At 44.8% G+C, this 20,145-nt stretch overlaps 1 protein-coding gene across 7 annotated transcripts in view; it reads right to left on the reverse strand.

The window, feature by feature from the left end:
* LOC126322497 (uncharacterized) overlaps positions 1–20,145 on the reverse strand; it is a 125,071-nt gene that overhangs the window by 93,298 nt on the left and 11,628 nt on the right. The gene's annotated exons all lie outside the window — the stretch shown is intronic.

Genomic DNA, 20,145 nt, shown 5'->3' on the forward strand with positions numbered 1-20,145 from the left:
GTAAGCTACATTAGTTTTGTCATGTTTGTGTGCTTTATTGTACAGTACTGTAAACCCTGGGTACGTATCATGGTGTTTTAATCTCTCCCAAATGTGTATTCACTTATGTGTTTACTGTTACTGTACTGTTTTTGCATAAAAATGTTTAAGTACATTTACATTTTCTCTTTTCCACCACTTGTTAGCAATAGAGCAGACATGGTATTCTGCTATGGTTTAGCAAATAAATGTAGCCTGCGAGCCCGTGCCATCACACTGAAAAATATCCACAGCACAGAGTTCCCTGTGATAAACTGTTTGGCAGACTTGTTCAAAATCTGAAGTACACAGGTACCCTTGCACTAGGAAGACTGAAAAGTGAAGGCCCACACACCTGATACAGAGCAGTGTGTGATATGTTCAGTGGAAGAAACCTCTGCAGTCAGTGTGCAATGCTTAGCAGCAGCAGATGGTGTATCTCAGTCTAATATCTGGGGCGTACTTCATGAACAACTGCTGTACCCATATCACCTACAGCATGTTCAGGCACTAAGGCCACAGGATCATCATGGAAACGGTGGTTCTGTCAACGGCTGTTGCACAAGTGTGCTGCAGATCCACTGTTCACATCCAAAATTTTATTTACCAATGAGGCAGGGTTCACAAGAGCTAGTGTTGTGAATTTCTTAATCAGCATCTGATGTAAATCCCCAAGCAATTCAGCCCCACACCTTGGCCCACTCATTCCCAGACCTCAAACCATTAGGCTTTTGCTTATGGGGACACTTTACATATTTGTGTATGCTACACCAATCAACAATGTGTGGACACTCAGCAGGTACAGCAACAACTGGGTATACTTCAAGGGCGTGTAGATCTTTATGCCAGAGGGCAGAGGGGTGCATTATCATCATCATCATCATCATCATCATCATCATCAATGGATGCCACTTTTAATACCTCCTGTAAACGTTGGTTTCACAGAAAGTATGCATTTCTGGACCCATGTTTATTGGACTTATTTTTCTTGTTTTGACACTTGTTTTGAACACCCCATATACACCAGTAACCTCCTGTTAGTCTTCAATACTGGTCCCACAATCTTGAATAACAGTCTAAAACAGGATGCAAAAGCGTGTTTTTAAAGACATTTCATTTGTCAACTGGCTGCATTTTCTGAGTATTGTAACAGAAAATCAAAGTCTGACATCTTCTTTACCTAGAGCTAAGCATATGTGATCATTCCATTTCATTTTGGAACAAATAATGGTACTCTGGTATTTGTGACAGGCCGATTTCAACTGTGACTCATTGCTTGCAGTCATAGCATACCACTTTTGTGTGTTTTGTGGTGTGCAAAATTTTACATGTCTAAACATTCATAGCACATTGCAAATCATTTCAATAGTTTCAAATCCCGTCAAGTTTTTACTGAATATTTGTGCAGATTTTGTAAGATAGTACTTCATCACTGTAGCTAAATGCACAATCTGCAAAGGTCTGAGTTCACATTCAATATTATCCATTGGGTCATTAACATACAGCATGAGTGGTAAGGGTACCAATACACCGAAGATACTTTTTTGATTTTATACTCTAGTTCTGTAAGACCAAACTGAGGGGTCAGTGTGTGAAAGTAACATCAGCAAATTAATAATAGATAAGATAAACTTTACACCAATCTTAAACAAATGACAAGCAGCTGAGTATATACTAGCATAATCAACATTAAAACATAGGAATTAGCTTCATCTTTTTTTCCAGGAACTCTGACACAATAGAGGGATTGGGCCATGATGAAATTCTACAGTTTGGATTTGAAAGTGTGAGGATTACAGCTAAGATTTTTTTAATTCTTGTGGCAAATCACTGAAAATTGGTGCAGCAAAATACCGCATGCCTTCCTGCACGAATCAAGGAGGTGAGGTCCAAATTCAGATCAGATTTCTGCCTAGTTTGAACTGAGTGAAAGCAGCTAATTCTTGGGAATAAGCTTATATTGTTAATGGCAAAAAACATTGCAGAAAATATACACTCCTGGAAATGGAAAAAAGAACACATTGACACCGGTGTGTCAGACCCACCATACTTGCTCCGGACACTGCGAGAGGGCTGTACAAGCAATGATCACACGCACGGCACAGCGGACACACCAGGAACCGCGGTGTTGGTCGTCGAATGGCGCTAGCTGCGCAGCATTTGTGCACCGCCGCCGTCAGTGTCAGCCAGTTTGCCGTGGCATACGGAGCTCCATCGCAGTCTTTAACACTGGTAGCATGCCGCGACAGCATGGACGTGAACCGTATGTGCAGTCGACGGACTTTGAACGAGGGCGTATAGTGGGCATGCGGGAGGCCGGGTGGACGTACCGCCGAATTGCTCAACACGTGGGGCGTGAGGTCTCCACAGTACATCGATGTTGTCGCCTGTGGTCGGCGGAAGGTGCACGTGCCCGTCGACCTGGGACCGGACCGCAGCGACGCACGGATGCACGCCAAGACCGTAGGATCCTACGCAGTGCCGTAGGGGACCGCACCGCCACTTCCCAGCAAATTAGGGACACTGTTGCTCCTGGGGTATCGGCGAGGACCATTCGCAACCGTCTCCATGAAGCTGGGCTACGGTCCCGCACTCCGTTAGGCCGTCTTCCGCTCACGCCCCAACATCGTGCAGCCCGCCTCCAGTGGTGTAGCGACAGGCATGAATGGAGGGACGAATGGAGACGTGTCATCTTCAGCGATGAGAGTCGCTTCTGCCTTGGTGCCAATGATGGTCGTATGCGTGATTGGCGCCGTGCAGGTGAGCGCCACAATCAGGACTGCATACGACCGAGGCACACAGGGCCAACACCCGGCATCATGGTGTGGGGAGCGATCTCCTACACTGGCCGTACACCTCTGGTGATCGTTGAGGAGACACTGAATAGTGCACGGTACATCCAAACCGTCATCGAACCCATTGTTCTACCATTCCTAGACCGGCAAGGGAACTTGCTGTTCCAACCGGACAATGCACGTCCGCATGTATCCCGTGCCACCCAACGTGTTCTAGAAGGTGTAAGTCAACTACCCTGGCCAGCAAGATCTCAGGATCTGTCCCCCATTGAGCATGTTTGGGACGGTCTGCACGTCCAGCACGAACGCTGGTCCAACTGAGGGGCCAGGTGGAAATGGCATGGCAAGCCGTTCCACAGGACTACATCCAGCATCCCTACGGTCGTCTCCATGTGAGAATAGCAGCCTGCATTGCTGCGAAAGGTGGATATACACTGTACTAGTGCCGACATTGTGCATGCTCTGTTGCCTGTGTCTATGTGCCTGTGGTTCTGTCAGTGTGATCATGTGATGTATCTGACCCCAGGAATGTGTCAATAAAGTTTCCCCTTCCTGGGACAATGTATTCACGGTGTTCTTATTTCAATTTCCAGGAGTGTATATTAAGAGGCCTATGTTAGAATTCCCAAACACATGAACAGGGGAAACAAGAAGTTTCCAAACTTACATCACTTATTGTTGGAACTGCCTATTTCTGAACCAAAAATGTCCTTTATATGTCATAAGTGAATGAAAAGAAGCAAAGTAACCTAATTTTCAGGTTGGACTATCACTTAAAAAAACAACTCAGGTCATAAGAGCCCATGTCACGAACTTAGAACACTAATATGAAAAAGAAAAGAAGTTAAAAGCTACTACACATTAAGTCCAATTGACTGAAGGAAAGAGAGCTAAGAACAAGGACTTCCTCTTTGAGAAAGGTCCACAAAATACACCACAGAGAAAGTGGAGGTCCTGAACTAAAGATTAAATGCCCTTCACCATACTGCTATGAAGGATAAAAAGTAAAATTCCATTGACAGCCATGTGTTGTTCGCTAAAATGCCCGATAACTCAGATGGCAAATGCACACTAGATTGTAAGTGGTTTAAAAAAAAGAGAACTCTGGTCAGGGAATGGTGAAACTTCAAAGGCCGATGCCAATGAGCACATAGTGGTGGAGGATCACTACTTAACAAATGACTGTGCCCAATATGCCACCTAGCAAAAATGATCTCTACATCTACATCTACATCTACATCCACACTCCGCAAGCCACCTGATGGTGTGTGGCGGAGGGTACCCCGAGTACCTCTATCGGTTCTCCCTTCTATTCCAGTCTCGTATTGTACGCGGAAAGAAGGATTGTCGGTATGCTTCTGTGTGGGCTCTAATCTCTCTGATTTTATCCTCATGGTCTCTACGCAAGATATACGTAGGAGGGAGCAATATACAGCTAGACTCTTCGGTGAAGGTATGTTCTCGAAACTTTAACAAAAGCCCGTACCGAGCTACTGAGCATCTCTCCTGCAGAGTCTTCCACTGGAGTTTATCTATCATCTCCGTAATGCTTTCGCAATTACTAAATGATCCTGTAACAAAGCGCGCTGCTCTCCGTTGCATCTTCTCTATCTCTTCTATCAACCCTATCTGGTGCGGATCCCACACTGCTGAGCAGTATTCAAGCAGTGGGCGAACAAGCGTACTGTAACCTACTTCCTTTGTTGTCGGATTGCATTTCCTTAGGATTCTTCCAATGAATCTCAGTCTGGCATCTGCTTTACTGATGATCAACTTTATATGATCATTCCATTTTAAATCACTCCTAATGCGTACTCCCAGATAGTTTACGGAATTAACTGCTTCCAGTTGCTGACCTGCTATTTTGTAGCTAAATGATAAGGGACCTATCTTTCTATGTATTCGCATCACATTACACTTGTCTACATTGAGATTCAATTGCCATTCCGTGCACCATGCGTCAATTCGCTGCAGATCCTCCTGCAGTTCAGTACAATTTTCCATTGTTGCAACCTCTCGATACACCACAGCATCATCTGCAAAAAGCCTCAGTGAACTTCCGATGTCATCCACCAGGTCATTTATGTATATTGTGAATAGCAACGGTCCTATGACACTCCCCTGCGGCACACCTGAAATCACTCTTACTTCGGAAGACTTCTCTCCATTGAGAATGACATGCTGCGTTCTGTTATCTAGGAACTCCTCAATCCAATCACACAATTGATCTGATAGTCCGTATGCTCTTACTTTGTTCATTAAACGACTGTGGGGAACTGTGTCAAACGCCTTGCGGAAGTCAAGAAACACGGCATCTACCTGTGAACCCGTGTCTACGGGCCTCTGAGTCTCGTGGACGAATAGCGCGAGCTGGGTTTCACACGACCGTCTTTTTCGAAACCCATGCTGATTCCTACAGAGTAGATTTCTAGTCTCCAGAAAAGACATTATACTCGAACATAATACGTGTTCCAAAATTCTACAACTGATCGACGTTAGAGATATAGGTCTATAGTTCTGCACATCTGTTCGACGTCCCTTCTTCTCCCCACACCAAGAGGCCTGAGAGGAGATCGGTCAAGCTGCTGGGAGAGGTTTAATTCCCCTTAACTTGTTCCTATAAAGAGAAGACCTGTTGTGATGCCAAAGTGACACCACCTGCTGACAGATGGCAACATGGATGGAGATCATCTGAAGGAATGGAAGAGCTGGCAGGCTGAGGCAGGAGGACTGCAGCCTTGGCAGCAGTGTCACCAGCTTTGTTTCCTTCAGACAGACGTGACCAGGAATCCACATAAGCATCACAGCAGTGCCCTCAAGAGTGGGAAAATGGAAGCTTTCTTGGACCTGTTGTAGTAAGGGATGGATTGTGTACAGCAGACAGAGAGACTGAAGGGCACAGAGAATCAAAGCATACGACACAGTTGAAAAACCAGTGTCGCTGGATGCATTGCAGGGCCTGATACAGGGTGAAGATCTCTGCTGTACATACTGAGCAGTTTCCGGAAGCCAATACCAAAAATAGTCAGCGCCAATGATGAAGGCACGCCCAACACCTCAGTCAGTTTTGGAATCATCAGTGTATACAAAGGCGCTATTGCTAAGTCAAATGCGAAGGCCGAGAAACTTACAGCAAAAGATCCAGCCCAGGGTAGTTTCCTTAGGAACTGAATGAAATCCAAGATGAACACGGGCTACTGCATTAAGTCAAGGTGGTGAAGGGTTCCACCCACTGGGAACTTGGCAGATAGCATGACGTTAATCTGCCTGAGCAATAGCTGAAAGTGAACTGCATGGCAGACAAAAGGCACGGGTATCTGCTGAGGAGAACATTATGCCGGTATGACAGTGGTAGTTTGGCAGCTTCTGCATAGAGACTCAACAGGGCTAGCATAAAAGGTGCCATCGGCCATATAGATTCCACAAATATGGATTGTATTAAGACAGTGTAAGATACATGGATGCACAGATGAATGAACAAAACACACACAGTCTAGTTTTGAATGGACAAGGGGTCGATACAAATGGAGGAGGGTGGCCCAATCTGATTCCTGGGAAGTACTGCTTTGGACACATGCGACACTGAGGGATCAGGCACAGTGGGTGGCCAGGCAAGACATGTGGGAGGACCAATAAAGTTTTCTATCAAGCATGAGCCCCAGGAATTTCATAGTTCCAGCAAATGGATGAGCAACAGGCCGAAGATGTAAAGATATTGGAAGAAACACATTGTGCAGCCAGAAATTCATACAAACGATTTTGTCAGTGGCAAAGCAAAAGCCATAGTCAACACTCCATGAGTACAGGTGATCAAGATAGTATTGAAGACACCATTCAAGAAGCCCATTCCATGAAGAACTGTAATAGATCGTCAAAAGAAAGGGAGCCAGAGATGTCTGGTGGGAGACAGGCCATAATAGTGTTAACCGTTATGGCAAAGAGGACAGTGCTCAGGACAGAGCCTAGAGGCACTCTGGGTTAAAGGTGTCTGACAAGGCCGAACCAACACATACTTTGAAAACTCAGTCAGCAGCCTCAGAAGCCACATATCTATATGGTCAGAAGGACACCAGTCCTCCAGCAAGTAGGCTTTCTCTAAATCGAAAAACATGGGCATAGTCTGGTATTTCTGCAGAAACCTACCCATGATATGGACTGACAAAGTGACAAGATGGTCAACTGCAGAACAGCACATTCAAAATCCAAAATGTGCAGTAGTTAGTAGATTGTGAAATTCGAGCCACCATACCAACCAGCCATGTATAATATGTTCCATCACCTTGTAAACAAAGCTGGTGAGAGAAATAGAGCAGTATCTAGAAGGTAGGTTCTTGTCCTTACAGTGCTTGGTTATGGATATGACAGTGGCTTCACACCAGCATCTGGGAAACAGACCACTTAACCAACTGGGGTTGTATGTATGAAGGAGAAAGGTGCTGCGACATCTGAATATGAACATCATCCGGCTCTGGAGTGGACGGTCACGATGAAGTCAGAGCATGATGTAGCTCCTTCATAGTAAGTCGGCATTGTAGCATTCTTGATTTTGAGAGGAAGAAGGTATCACCCAAGCCACCTACATTCATTTCCAAGGGAGGAAGGTGTGGTGACAGTGAGTGGAGCTTAAAATCTTCACAAAATAGGAGACTAAGGTGTTGGAGATAGCAATAGGGTGTACAATGACATCATCTGCTGGTAAGGCTGGAAATCGGGGACAGGACCTTGGTCCCTGAAAGCAGACAAGGTTGCCCCACATGATGGAAGAGGGAGTGAAATTGTTGAAAGAGCCAGTAAATGAAATCAAGCTAGCTTCTTTGCTGTCTCGAAAAATGCGATGGCACTGTGCACACAACTGTCTATAATAGATACAGTTCGCCAGTGTAGGATGATGGTTAAAAACACAGATAGCAGGTCTCCATGTGTGAATCTCATCACAGCAACCAGCAGTCCACATAAGGACCAGGACACAATGCGACAAAGGTGGAGCGCGAGGTATGAAACATTCTGTGACAGTAAGGCCAATGTTTGTTAGGTACTCTACCTGGTCATCACAACAGGGGAAATGTTGTTCACTGAGCATTTCCAGGGAGGAGTAAAGCCTTCAGTCAGCTTTAGAATGCTGTCAGTTGGGTTTATTTGTAGGTGGGGTAGGAGTCAGCAAACGAACTGCACGCAGAAAATGGTTGCTTCAGTACATGTCAGAGAGAATGGACCACTGAATATGGCAGGCAACTGAGCAGTGCAAAATGGGAGTTCCAAATAGGAAGAGGTGTGTGTGTGGAGGCTGAAAGGAACATGGGTACTCTGATGTTAATCAGATGAGGTTGAATTGATTGAGAAGGTCAGCCAAAAGGGCACCTCTCTGACACATTCTGGAAGAGCTCCAAGGAGGTGGTGTGCACCAAGAATCAGAGAGTGGTGAAGGCATTGACCAATAAGCTGGAGGGCGTCTTCCCTGGTGAACCTAATGATGGAGGGATGGAGGCGTTGCAAAGATAAAAATGAAATGAGGAAGGATAATGCAGACTGCAACAGCTTGCAGCCAAGTGTTCAGTGAGATGGTTTAGCTATGATCATCATCCTGGATGAGCAGCATGACCCCCTCTAAAATGAAATGTCATCCTTGGGAGGAAGGTCAAAGTGGACCGGAAGGAAATGTGAGAGGTCAAAGCAGTCACGAGGAAGCAATTTTGTTTCTTGGAGGCAGAAAAAAAGCGGATGCTGTGGTTCCAAGAGCAGTTGGAATTCCTGCTTGTTGGATCTAATGCCATGAACATTCCATTGGAGGTGAGTCATAATGGGGAAAGCAGAGGAGGGAATAAATGAAGGTTTGTCATCTTGGTGGCTGCCAACTGCCAGACCCAATACTAAAAGGTGTAGTGGCTGGAGCATCCTGATCCATGAGACCTATAGTGGTGTTGGTATTCTCCCTGAGTCTTTCTGCGGATTCCAGGGCAGAAAAATGGTAGGCGGTGGGCACTGGTGAAATGGAGGTCAGTTGGGTGAGGCAGACACGCAGAAACACTGTCGAAGAGGATCTCTGAGTGGGGGAAGAGAAGACTATTTGTCTTTGTTTGATTTCTTAGAGCCACTGTGGTTGTCAGATGAAGACTCAGATGTTTGTTGGCTGGAGGGATGTAAGAAGTCTTCGCAGGAGTGTTCCTTTTGTTCTTTCCAGCCTGCTGGTTGTGAAGGAGGTAATTTCACCACTGGGTGCGAAGATTTGGTGGCTTGATGCACAGCTAGAGGAGAAGGACATGGGGATGCTATTGTGATTTTACAACTGCAGTGCTGAATTTGAGGTCACAAGTCTGTGTGGCCATGTCCTTTGTGGAGTGAGATGTAACAAGCATGGTACTCTTAGTGCCAGATGGTAAAATGCAGGGCTTTCGACTAGCCAAAAACTTGTGAGTGACAGGGCAAGGTCTCCTGACCAACCCACTCATCGAGATACATGGGACATTCTCAAGGTGAGGCTGCATGGCTGCCATTGCAATTGGTACAGCAGGTAGGAGGAGGCAGGCAATCACATTAGTGAGCATCCCTACCAAAAATACACATTTGGCTGTGTTTTGATAGGACATGTGAGTATGGTTGTAACATTGACACTGGTAGCAATGCATTCAGTTTCAAATGTACAGTCGAACGGTGACGACTTCATAACCTGCTTTGATCTTTGATGGAAGCACTACTCAATCGTATATGAGAAAAAGAGTGCGTGCAGGCATTTAGGAAATTGGAAATTTGTGGTAAGGTCTATGGAACCAAACTGCTGAGGTTGGTCATCGGTCCCTAGGCTTACACACTATTTAATCTAACTTAAACAACTTATACTAAAGACAGCACACACCAATACCCAAGTGAGAACTCTAACCTCTGAGAGAGGGGAGCCGCGTGAACCGTGACAAGACACCTTAGACCACACGGCTACTGGCTACCCCATGCGGCAGGCATTAAGGTTGCATCAGCCTTTTGCATTACCCGATGGACTGCAGTGACGCCCTGATCAGAGAGAGAAGCTTAGATTTCTCCCTCAGTCAGACAATCAAGCAGCTAAGTGTAAGTAATAGCATTCGATGTGCCTCGACACAAACAGAATATCCACAAAGGATCCAAGCTGTAAGGAGCTGTTGGGCTTGAAAATCACAACTGGTCTCCATAAGCAAAGTTCCATTATGTAAACAAGAGCAGGACTTCACAGGGTCTGCAACTGTGTCAATATCTTTCTGAATAATAAATGAATTAACTGTAGCAAAGGGCTGACCTTCAGTATGTGATACCATGAGGAACAGGGGTGCGGCTAGGAGATTCTTTGAATCTTTGGCCTCATCCCATTTAAGTTTAGTAGATATAGTCAGCGGCTCCTCCACCTCAGGTGGTCCTTCACACCTCAGGTCACACCTCACAAACTCCTGATAGAGGGACCAATTGGCGTTTTGGGAAGGGAATAGCTCAGGCAACCATTCCTCCCTGGGCCTGGCCCGTATAATGGGGCACATAAGAACCATATCTGTCAACCTGCGGTTGGGAATTATGTGTTCTCAGTCACTTGTTACACGTCAAACATGTGGGCCACACTTCAGGAGTGCACAAGGAGGATGATGGGACCTAGAGGAACCTCAAATGCCAAGGTGGAGGAAGGGCAGCAGATTATGAATGAAGAAAGAAAGATTAAACAGATGAGAGACTGTTTGGGTGGTAGGCTATTAAAACCTCAAAACGTATTTCCAATAATATCCCAGATGTGTTCCCCAAGGGAGGGGAAAAAGAAATGCACTAGGATAGACACACTGCATGGAAAGGGAAGAGGTGCTGCAATGGCTGGGGCCCTGTGGTAGCCAAGCACAAATTCACCAGAGTGGTGAGTCTCCGGGGATGGAGGGGGGAGGGTAGCGGTGGGCTTTCCATGTATACGAACACTTAGCAATTTAAATTGTTCAGACTCACCAATCATATGCCCAGCATGCATAATCAAAAGGTCAGTTTTAGTTGAATTGGGTGTTAAAAGCTATAAAAACTGAGTCTGACTGCTATTTATCATCAACTTATTTTCTACAAGCCATGAACTTAACTCTTGAATTGCACAGTTTGATACACTAATTTGCACTCAACACCCTTCACTACCAAGCCATTGTCACCAACAAATGAAAACTTTTAGAAACACTTGTCATATTATCAGAAACAATAGCAGTCTCAGCACTAACTTCTGGTACACACTCTACTTAGCTGTGCCTCCCAGTCAGAAACCACCAAGACCCAGATCTAGAGACATGTTCCCTCAAGCAGCAGTACACTGTTCCCCACCCCTGCCCTGATACCCCCTCCCCACCCCAAGTTGCCTCCTTATCTCCACACCCACACTAAAGTGCTGCTCCCATAAAATGTAATTACCATCCACAGTCCAGCCACAGTAGCCAGTGACAGTGGTCATGAGTGTGTGTGTGTGTGTGTGTGTGTGTGTGTGTGTGTGTGTGTGTGTGTTTCCTATTTTCAAAAAGGGTCTTTTTGACAAAAGCTTAAATGTATAGCAACTTTGTGCCTGCCCATGACTCAAAGTCTCCTCTATACGGTGAGCAGCAATCTATCCTTTTCATAGAATTGTTGTCAAAGACACTTTGAATAATTACATCAAACAATGGAAAATCCAGGATGGAATGTAACAATATTATGAGAAGGCAAGTTGCTACTCACCATATAGCTGAGATGTTGAGTCGTAGATAGGCACAGCAAAAAGAGTTTCATGCTTAAAGCTTTTGGCCAATGGCCTTTGTGCGCCAGTGTGCTCGCGCGCCCGCCCACACACACACACACACACACACACACACACACACACACACACAAACTGCAGTCTCAGGCAACTGAAACCACACAGCAAGCATCAGCACCAGTGCATGATGGGAGTAGCGACTGGGTGGTGGTAAGGAGGATGCTGGGGTGGGGAAGGGGACGGATAGTATGGCAGGGATGATGGACAGTGAAATGCTGCAGGTTAGATGGATGGCAAGGGAGAGGTGAGGAGGGGAGGGCAAGTGGCAGAAAAGGAGAGAAAAAGAGAGAAGAAAAAAAAGAGGAAAAAACTGGGTATGATGGTGGCATGACAGCTGTGTAGTGCTGGAATGGGAGCAGGGAAGGGGCTGGATGGTTGAGGACAGCGACTAACGAAAGTTGAGGCCAGCAGGGTTATGGGGACATAGGATGTATTGGAAGGAAAGTTCCCACCTGCGCAATTCAGAAAAGTTGGTGATGGTGGAAAGATCCATATGGCACAGAGTGTGTAGCAGTCACTGAAATGAAGGATATCATATTTTGCAGCGTGTTCAGTAACAGGGTGGTCCACTTGTTTCTTGGCCACAGTTTGTCAGTGGTCATTCATGTGGACAGATAGCTTGTTGGTCGTCCTGCCTGTGTACAATGCAGCACAGTGGTTGCAGTTTAGCTTGTGGACAACATGACTGCTTTCATAGGTATCCCTGCCTTCGATGAGATAGGTAGTGTTAGTGACCGGACAGGAGTAGGCGGTGGTGGGAGGATGTATGGGACAGGTCTTTCATCTAGGTCTATTACCAGGGTATGAGCTCTGAGTTAAGGGATTGGGAGCAGGGATCATGTAAGGATGGACGAGTATATTGCATAGGTTCAGTGGATGGTGGAATACCACTGTGGGAGGGGTGGTAAGGATAGCGGGCAGGACATTTCTCATTTCAGGGCAAGATGAGAGGTAATCGAAACCGGAATGCTCCTCTGTGGCCAGACAGTGGGACTTTAGAGAGGTGGAGGGAGACTGGAAAGATAAGGCAAGGGAGATTTGTTTTTGTACAAGGTTGGGAGGAAAATTACGGTCAGTGAAGGCTTCAGTGAGACCCTCAGTATATTTCGAGAGGGACTGCTCATCACTGCAGATGTGATTATCATGGGTGGCTAGACTGTACAGAAGGGACTTCTTGGTATGGAATCTTGTGGCAGCTTTGGAGGTTAGTATGTTTCATATGCATGGAGGTACTGATGTAGCCATCTCTGAGGTGAAGGTCAACATCTAGGAAGGTGGCTTATTCGGTTGTGTAGAACCAGGTGAAGCAAATGGGGGAGACGTAGTTGAGGTTCTGGAGGAATGTGGATAGGGTGTCCTCACCTTTGATCCAGATAGCAAACATGTCATCAATGAATCTGAAACAGGTGAGGGGTTTAGGATTCTGGGTTTTTAGGAAGAATTCCTCTAAATGGCCCATGAATAGGTTGGCTTAGGATTGTGCCATGCAGGTGCCCACAGCCGTACCCTGGATTTATTTGTAGGTAATGCCTTCAAAGGAGAAGTAATTGTGGTTGAGGATATAGTTGGTCATGGCAACTAGGAAGGAAGTTGTTGGTTTGGAATCCATTGGGCGTGGGAAAGGTAATGCTCAATAGCTGTAAGGCCACGGGCATTAGGAATGTTAGTGTACAGGGAGGTGGCATCAATAGTGATGAACAGGGCATCTTGTGGTAAAGAGACAGCAACTGTGGAGAGTCAGTGGAGGAAATGGTTGGTATCTTTTATATAAGAGGATAGGTCCCAGGTAATAGGTCGAAGGTGTTGGTCTACAAGAGCAGAGATTCTCTCAGTGGGGGCACAGTAACTGGCCACAATGGGGTGTCTTGGGTGTTCAGGTTTATGGACTCTAGGAAGCATGTAGAAGGTAGGAGTGTGGGGAGTGGTAGAGGTGAGTAGAGAGATGGACTCTGGGAAGAGGTTCTGGGATGGGTTTAAGGATTTGAGTAGTGACTTGATATCCTGCTCGATCATTGGAGTAGTGTCACTGTGGCAAGGTTTGCAAGTAGTAGTATCTGACAACTGGTGTAGTCCTTCCGCCACAGAAGCCTTGCAGCTCAGAAAAACATTGGTGGAGCCTTTGTTCACAGCTAGGATTATAAGGTCAAGATCAATTTTTAGAGGGTGGACAGCAGTTCTTTCTGTGGATGTAAGGTTACTCTGCATGTTGAGGGATTTGAGGAATGATGGTGAGGCAAAGTTTTGGGTTAAGAAATTCCAGAAAGTTAACAGGGATTGGATAGGGGGCAAAAGGGGGGGGGGGGGTGGATCATGGTTGGATGGAGGAGTGAAGTGAGGTAGGCAAGGTTCAATATCGGTCTTTGGTTGAGTTTGACAGGTAGGGTTGGTGATGAAAGTGTTTCCACTATGCAGACCAGGAAAGGAGAGAAGGTCTTGAACAAGTCCTGCATGACTGAATTTGGGAGTGGGGCAAAAGGTGAGGCCTTTGGAAAGGAGTGATATTTCTGTGGGGCTATGATGATGATGATGATGATGATGATTTGGGTTGAAAGGGTGCTTGACATCATGGTCATCAGTGCCCTGATGAAAAGTCAACATGAAATCTCATGGGTGGGGACTCTTGTTAACATTGGTATCAGTATCTGTGAGGATGGTGGGCAGATCTCCAGCCAGACTGAGGGCTGCCCTAGTATCCATATACGCGACACACGTAGCCACAATATGCTGAACTGAAAGCGGCATGCCACAAACATCACAGAATGGTGGATACTCCCACCAGAGAAGGAAGCCATGTGTGAAAGGGCTATGCCTGATTCACAGTCTAGTAATCAAAACCTCCTTCCAGTGGTGTGGCTGACACAAAGTCCGCCAAGTCTTTGTGGTCAATTTCAGCAACCGCAGATTGTTGTTTGACACCTGCAACCATTCAGTCTCCCACTGGTGCATGATGCATCTGTCAGAAAATGAGATAATGGCGTATAACAGGATGGGACATTGATGGACAGCATGATCTCAGCATGCTTCCTTGGCGGCTTTGTCAGCCATGTCATTACCCTGTATCTCAACGTGGCCAGGTACCCAGCAAAAGATCACCTTCTTGCCACAGCACTGGAGCTGATGTAAGGAGTCATGGATGAGCTGAATCAGCAGGTCTACCGGATATATTTGGTGAAGTGCTTGCAGTGCACTAAGAGAGTCAGAACAGACAAGAAAACTTGTACAGTGTGGGGCTAAGACTCCTGGAGGAAAGATTCATAACTGTGTGGTGTAGTAGGTCTGTGAGACAGGGTTTGTCAGCTATGAGGGGGCATGGGGGAGGTTTGAAGGTTGTTGTAGAGGTGGTGGACAGTGGTGCTCCAAGGCGGGAGTAGGAAGTAAGCAGAATGGAGAGCTTTTTGAGGTGGCGTTGTGCATGTTGCTCAAGTTCCGGCAGGGCAAGCGTTTCAATGTGTGTTATGGGTTCCAGGAATTTGTGATTGCACAGCAGGAGAATCTTGTAGATGGACAGAGGGTACTGCAAGGAGGTTTGGGCTTGATTGATATGGTTTTGCAAGACTATGTTGGTGAGGGCTAAGGATTGGTGGAATTTGAACAGGTGGAGATCATTGTGGAAGGAAGGGTGGCGGCCAGAGATGGGTAATTTGATGTCAGGGCCATTAATTAGGGAGGATTCCATGAGACAAGCAACAATGCAGGAACATTATGTGGGACTGAGACCTGGCTAGGGATAAGGAGACTTTTCTGTATTGACACAGATGCAAGGAGCAATGAACCATGGTGGTGGAAAAATGCAAAAAATTACATAAATAATGCAGAATAATGTCTCCAAAAAATCGCAAAAATACACCCAAATACATGTGAAAATATACAAAAAGGTTGAAATGGATGCAAAAGGGGAAGCAAGATGAAATCTGAGGGAGACGATGATGTGTGTGAGTAGCGGGTCTGAGGATGTATAAGTATGATGAAGGGGGATGGCAGATGTGACTGGGTGGTGGAATTAGTGGGTGCAAACTAGGATAGAATGAAGAAAGTGTTGGAGGAGGGGGGGGGGGGGGGGGGTCGGAGGATGAGATACAAAACACTGTGTGGCACTGGAAAGGTGTGGGAGTAACCACACAAAAATATGGGAAATGACGCAGGGGAGTGATCAGTTTGAAAGTACAGGATTAATTATATCGGCAGTAGTAATGTGGAACATAAGATGACGCACCAACAATCAGCGTGGTCTTGTAGCCGTCTGTTGTGCGCAACTGAGACGGCTGATACAGTGTGGCTCCTAAGTAGAGCATGCAGTGTGGTTTGTAAGGTGACAAGAGAAACACAATAAAGAAGAGAAAGAGGACAAACATTGAGTATAGTGATGCAAAAGAAAATTGTAACAAAGGAGACCAGCACTGGGTTAGAATCAAAGAAAAGGCATCAGCAAAAATCAAACAATAGAAAATCTAGGGTGGAATATAACAACACTATAAGAAGGAAAGTTGGTATGCACTATATAGTGGAGATGCTGAGTCACACACACACACACACACACACACACACACACACACACACACACACACACACAAATGCAACTTGTACCATTTTCTCTCAGTTGTTTATTACAGTGTCATTTGCTGTCATAACTAATGAAATGTGACACTTCATTCACACTAGTTCTTTATTTCATATTGTTTTCCATCATTTCTCTAATCAAATTTATAATATTCCTTCTCACATCCTCTCAAAAACATTTCCAAACAGTTTTGTTTAACAGGTTTCTTGTGCTGTACATTTTTGCAGCAGCTGTATATAAGTTACCGAAGTTCAAAACAAAATGCTTTTTGTATGCTGCACAGTTTTTGTTTTGTTTAATTCAATATAATTATCTTTCTATTATCATTATTTTACACTCCCAGCTTTTCTTTAAGAGCTTCAGTGATCCATTTCTTGTAATTCGTTTTCTTAACACCTACAATATCTTTTGCTGTTTGCCCACACACCTTTATTAAATAACTGCTTCTTTTGTGTGTGTGTCTATTTTCTTCACGTTTACAAGAAACTAACTTACTGAATAACTGGATCTACCTTACCTCTCAATTATTAAATGAATTACGATAATCCAAATTTCTGGTAATTCCTAATGAGTTTGCTTCTTTTTAGCATTGTGTCTATGTTCATTTTGAATCTTACTAATAAAAAACCAAACAGTGGAAAATCTTTCTATCCTGTTCATTATATAATCAAAGATTATTTGAAATTAAAAAATGGTTTAAGACTGTCACATCATATAGTTTCCTTTATGTTTAAAGAAATATTAATTTTTAGTTTCATTTTGGCCTTAACAACTCCATTTTCTATTTGTTTCTTCTGTACAAATATGTTAAACACATACATGTTTTTCTTTTCACAAGTTCTAATACACTAATGTACAACCTCTGTCATTCCTACCACCACACTCAAAATTACCACTCAGTATGGTTCTATAGTTTGTATCTTACTTCTGCATTGCTGGACTCCATTACTGCTTGTTGTGCATTTTTTTGTCTTCTACTATCTCGCAAAATAAAATTATCACATAGGCTCAGTTGTGGGTAAAGCAGGTGATAGACTTTGGTTACTGGTAGAATACAGGAGACTGCTTACAAATCACCTGTAAGACTGGTTCTAGAATATTGCTCAGGTGTGTGTGACCCATACCAAATAGGACTAATAGGGAATATTGAACATATACAGAGAAGGGCAGCACAAATGGTTACTGATTTGTTTGATCCATGGGAAAGTGTCACAGAGATAGTGAAGGAACTAAACTGGGAGACTCTTGAAAATAGATGTAAACTATACCAAGAAACTCTATTAATAAAGTTGCAAGAAATGGCTTTAAAAAATGAGACTAGGAATATAATACAATCATCTACATATTGTTCATGTATGGACCTTGAGTATAAGTTTAGAATAATTACTGCACATACACAGGCATTCAAAGAATCATTCTTCCTGCACTCCAAATGTAAATGGAATGGAAAGAAACCCAAACACCTGGTACAGTGGGATGTACCCTCTCCCATGTACCTCACAGTTGTTTGTAGAGTATATTTGTAGACGTAGATTAGTATGTGGAAAAATAGATTCGATCTCCATGACATGTATTTCATTTATTTTTCATTCAATTCTCACTATTTTGTTCAAGTAACCTTTAATGGCTGTAATACCCTTTTTAATTTGTTCTGATTTTCATTTAAGCCAACATTTGAACTTTCTGCCCGATTTCCCCTACAAAGTAATGTATGTTCAAGTATTACCAATTCTTATGACACTCCTGATAGTCCTACTATACCACATTTGGTATTATTTAACTTCTCTTCCAACTCCACTAGCCTATATTCAGAATCTAAATTTATTTGTCACAAATAACAGGTAATAAGAGTTCCACTTCTAAGGACCATATGTGGCAGCAAGGCCTTTGACATCCTTCCCTATTCATGTTGCATTGCCCTGTCATCCACATAAACCAAACTAAACCTAAGCAAAGCACTACTCGCACCAGTCTCCGCCCAGTCCTGAGTACTTCTAAATTTCAGAGAGTGGGATTGTAGACTGTAGATGGGATCAACATTACCACTTCACAAACTGACCATGTAGCAACTGAGCTCTCAAGTCTCCAGCCAATATTGTCACTTCTAAGTCCATTAGTCTTTGTGCTACTTGTAAAGCATTCAATTCCAGGGTTGCAGACAATGACTCACCACACTGTCTGCCATAAGCATTGACGGGCAGCTCATCAATATTTGTTCTTCACAAACCTATCAATCAAGGTATATAATCTAAGGGTACTAACAGATGGACGTGTGAATCGGACATTGGGAGCTACCATTCTGGCTTCCTCAATATTCAGTATGATGTAATTAAGGGCTCATCCCTCAGGTCTTAGTTGTCATCTTTTGCTGCCATATTCCCTTTTTATTCCCAGTTTCACGTCTGATAATTATGGGTAATATCCCAAAGTGAAGAAAAACTGCATTTTTACATTAACACAGATGAAGTACATTAACACAGATGAAGTTCCCACAAGGAAATTATTTTTATATCTTGTAGTTTTTTGTATTTTTATTGGTCATATTTTGTACAAAAAGCAGTTTATATGTAAGATAATGTATATGTATAGAAGTGCAAGATGTTACTATGCACACACATTTAAAATTACAAATAATTCATACATTTAAATATTCTTCAGTGGAGTAAAAGTAGTGATGCAGTAAACATGACTTTAAAGATTTTCTAAAGGGTTTGACCTCAGTAATTGCTTTTGCATTTTCAGGAAATTTGTTACAAAGTTTAACTCCTATGTGGGAACTGCTGTTTTGGCACATGAAAGCACATGTTAGCTTTTATTTTGTCTGAGAAACTGATCATGAACACCACACTTTATGACCTTACCTATTACATTTATTTTAAAAGATATAAGTTAGTTAGTTAGTTGGCTGCATGTTCCATTGATCAATCACATGGTATGGCAGCTGTTATGATGTGGAACATGTGAAATGCATAAGAAATGCACATATGATGTTGGCCGTCGAATGGCGCTAGCTGCGCAGCATTTGTTGTGCACTGCCGCCGTCAGTGTCAGCCAGTTTGCCGTGGCATACGGAGCTCCATCGCAGTCTTTAACACTGGTAGCATGCCGCGACAGTGTGGACGTGAACCGTATGTGCAGTTGACGGACTTTGAGCGAGGGTGTATAGTGGGCATGCGGGAGGCCGGGTGGACATACCGCCGAATTGCTCAACACGTGGGGCGTGAGGTCTCCACAGTACATCGATGTTGTCGCCAGTGGTCGGCGGAAGGTGCACGTGCCCGTCGACCTGGGACCGGACCGCAGCGACGCACGGATGCACGCCAAGACCGTAGGATCCTACGCAGTGCCGTAGGGGACCGCACCGCCACTTCCCAGCAAATTAGGGACACTGTTGCTCCTGGGGTATCGGCGAGGACCATTCGCAACCGTCTCCATGAATCTGGGGTACAGTCCCGCACACCGTTAGGCCGTCTTCCGCTCACGCCCCAACATCGTGCAGCCCGCCTCCAGTGGTGTCGCGACATGCGTGAATGGAGGGACGAATGGAGACGTGTCGTCTTCAGCGATGAGAGTCGCTTCTGCCTTGGTGCCAATGATGGTCGTATGCGTGTTTGGCGCCGTGCAGGTGAGCGCCACAATCAGGACTGCATACGACCGAGGCACACAGGGCCAACACCCGGCATCATGGTGTGGGGAGCGATCTCCTACACTGGCCGTACACCTCTGGGGATCGTCGAGGGGACACTGAATAGTGCACGGTACATCCAAACCGTCATCGAACCCATCGTTCTACCATTCCTAGACGGGCAAGGGAACTTGCTGTTCCAACAGGACAATGCACGTCCGCATGTATCCCGTGCCACCCAATGTGCTCTAGAAGGTGTAAGTCAACTACCCTGGCCAGCAAGATCTCCGGATCTGTCCCCCATTGAGCATGTTTGGGACTGGATGAAGCGTCGTCTCACGCGGTCTGCACGTCCAGCATGAACGCTGGTCCAACTGAGGCG

This window comes from Schistocerca gregaria, chromosome 2 (genome assembly GCF_023897955.1).
Source record: "Schistocerca gregaria isolate iqSchGreg1 chromosome 2, iqSchGreg1.2, whole genome shotgun sequence".
Classification (NCBI taxonomy): Eukaryota; Metazoa; Arthropoda; class Insecta; order Orthoptera; family Acrididae; genus Schistocerca; species Schistocerca gregaria.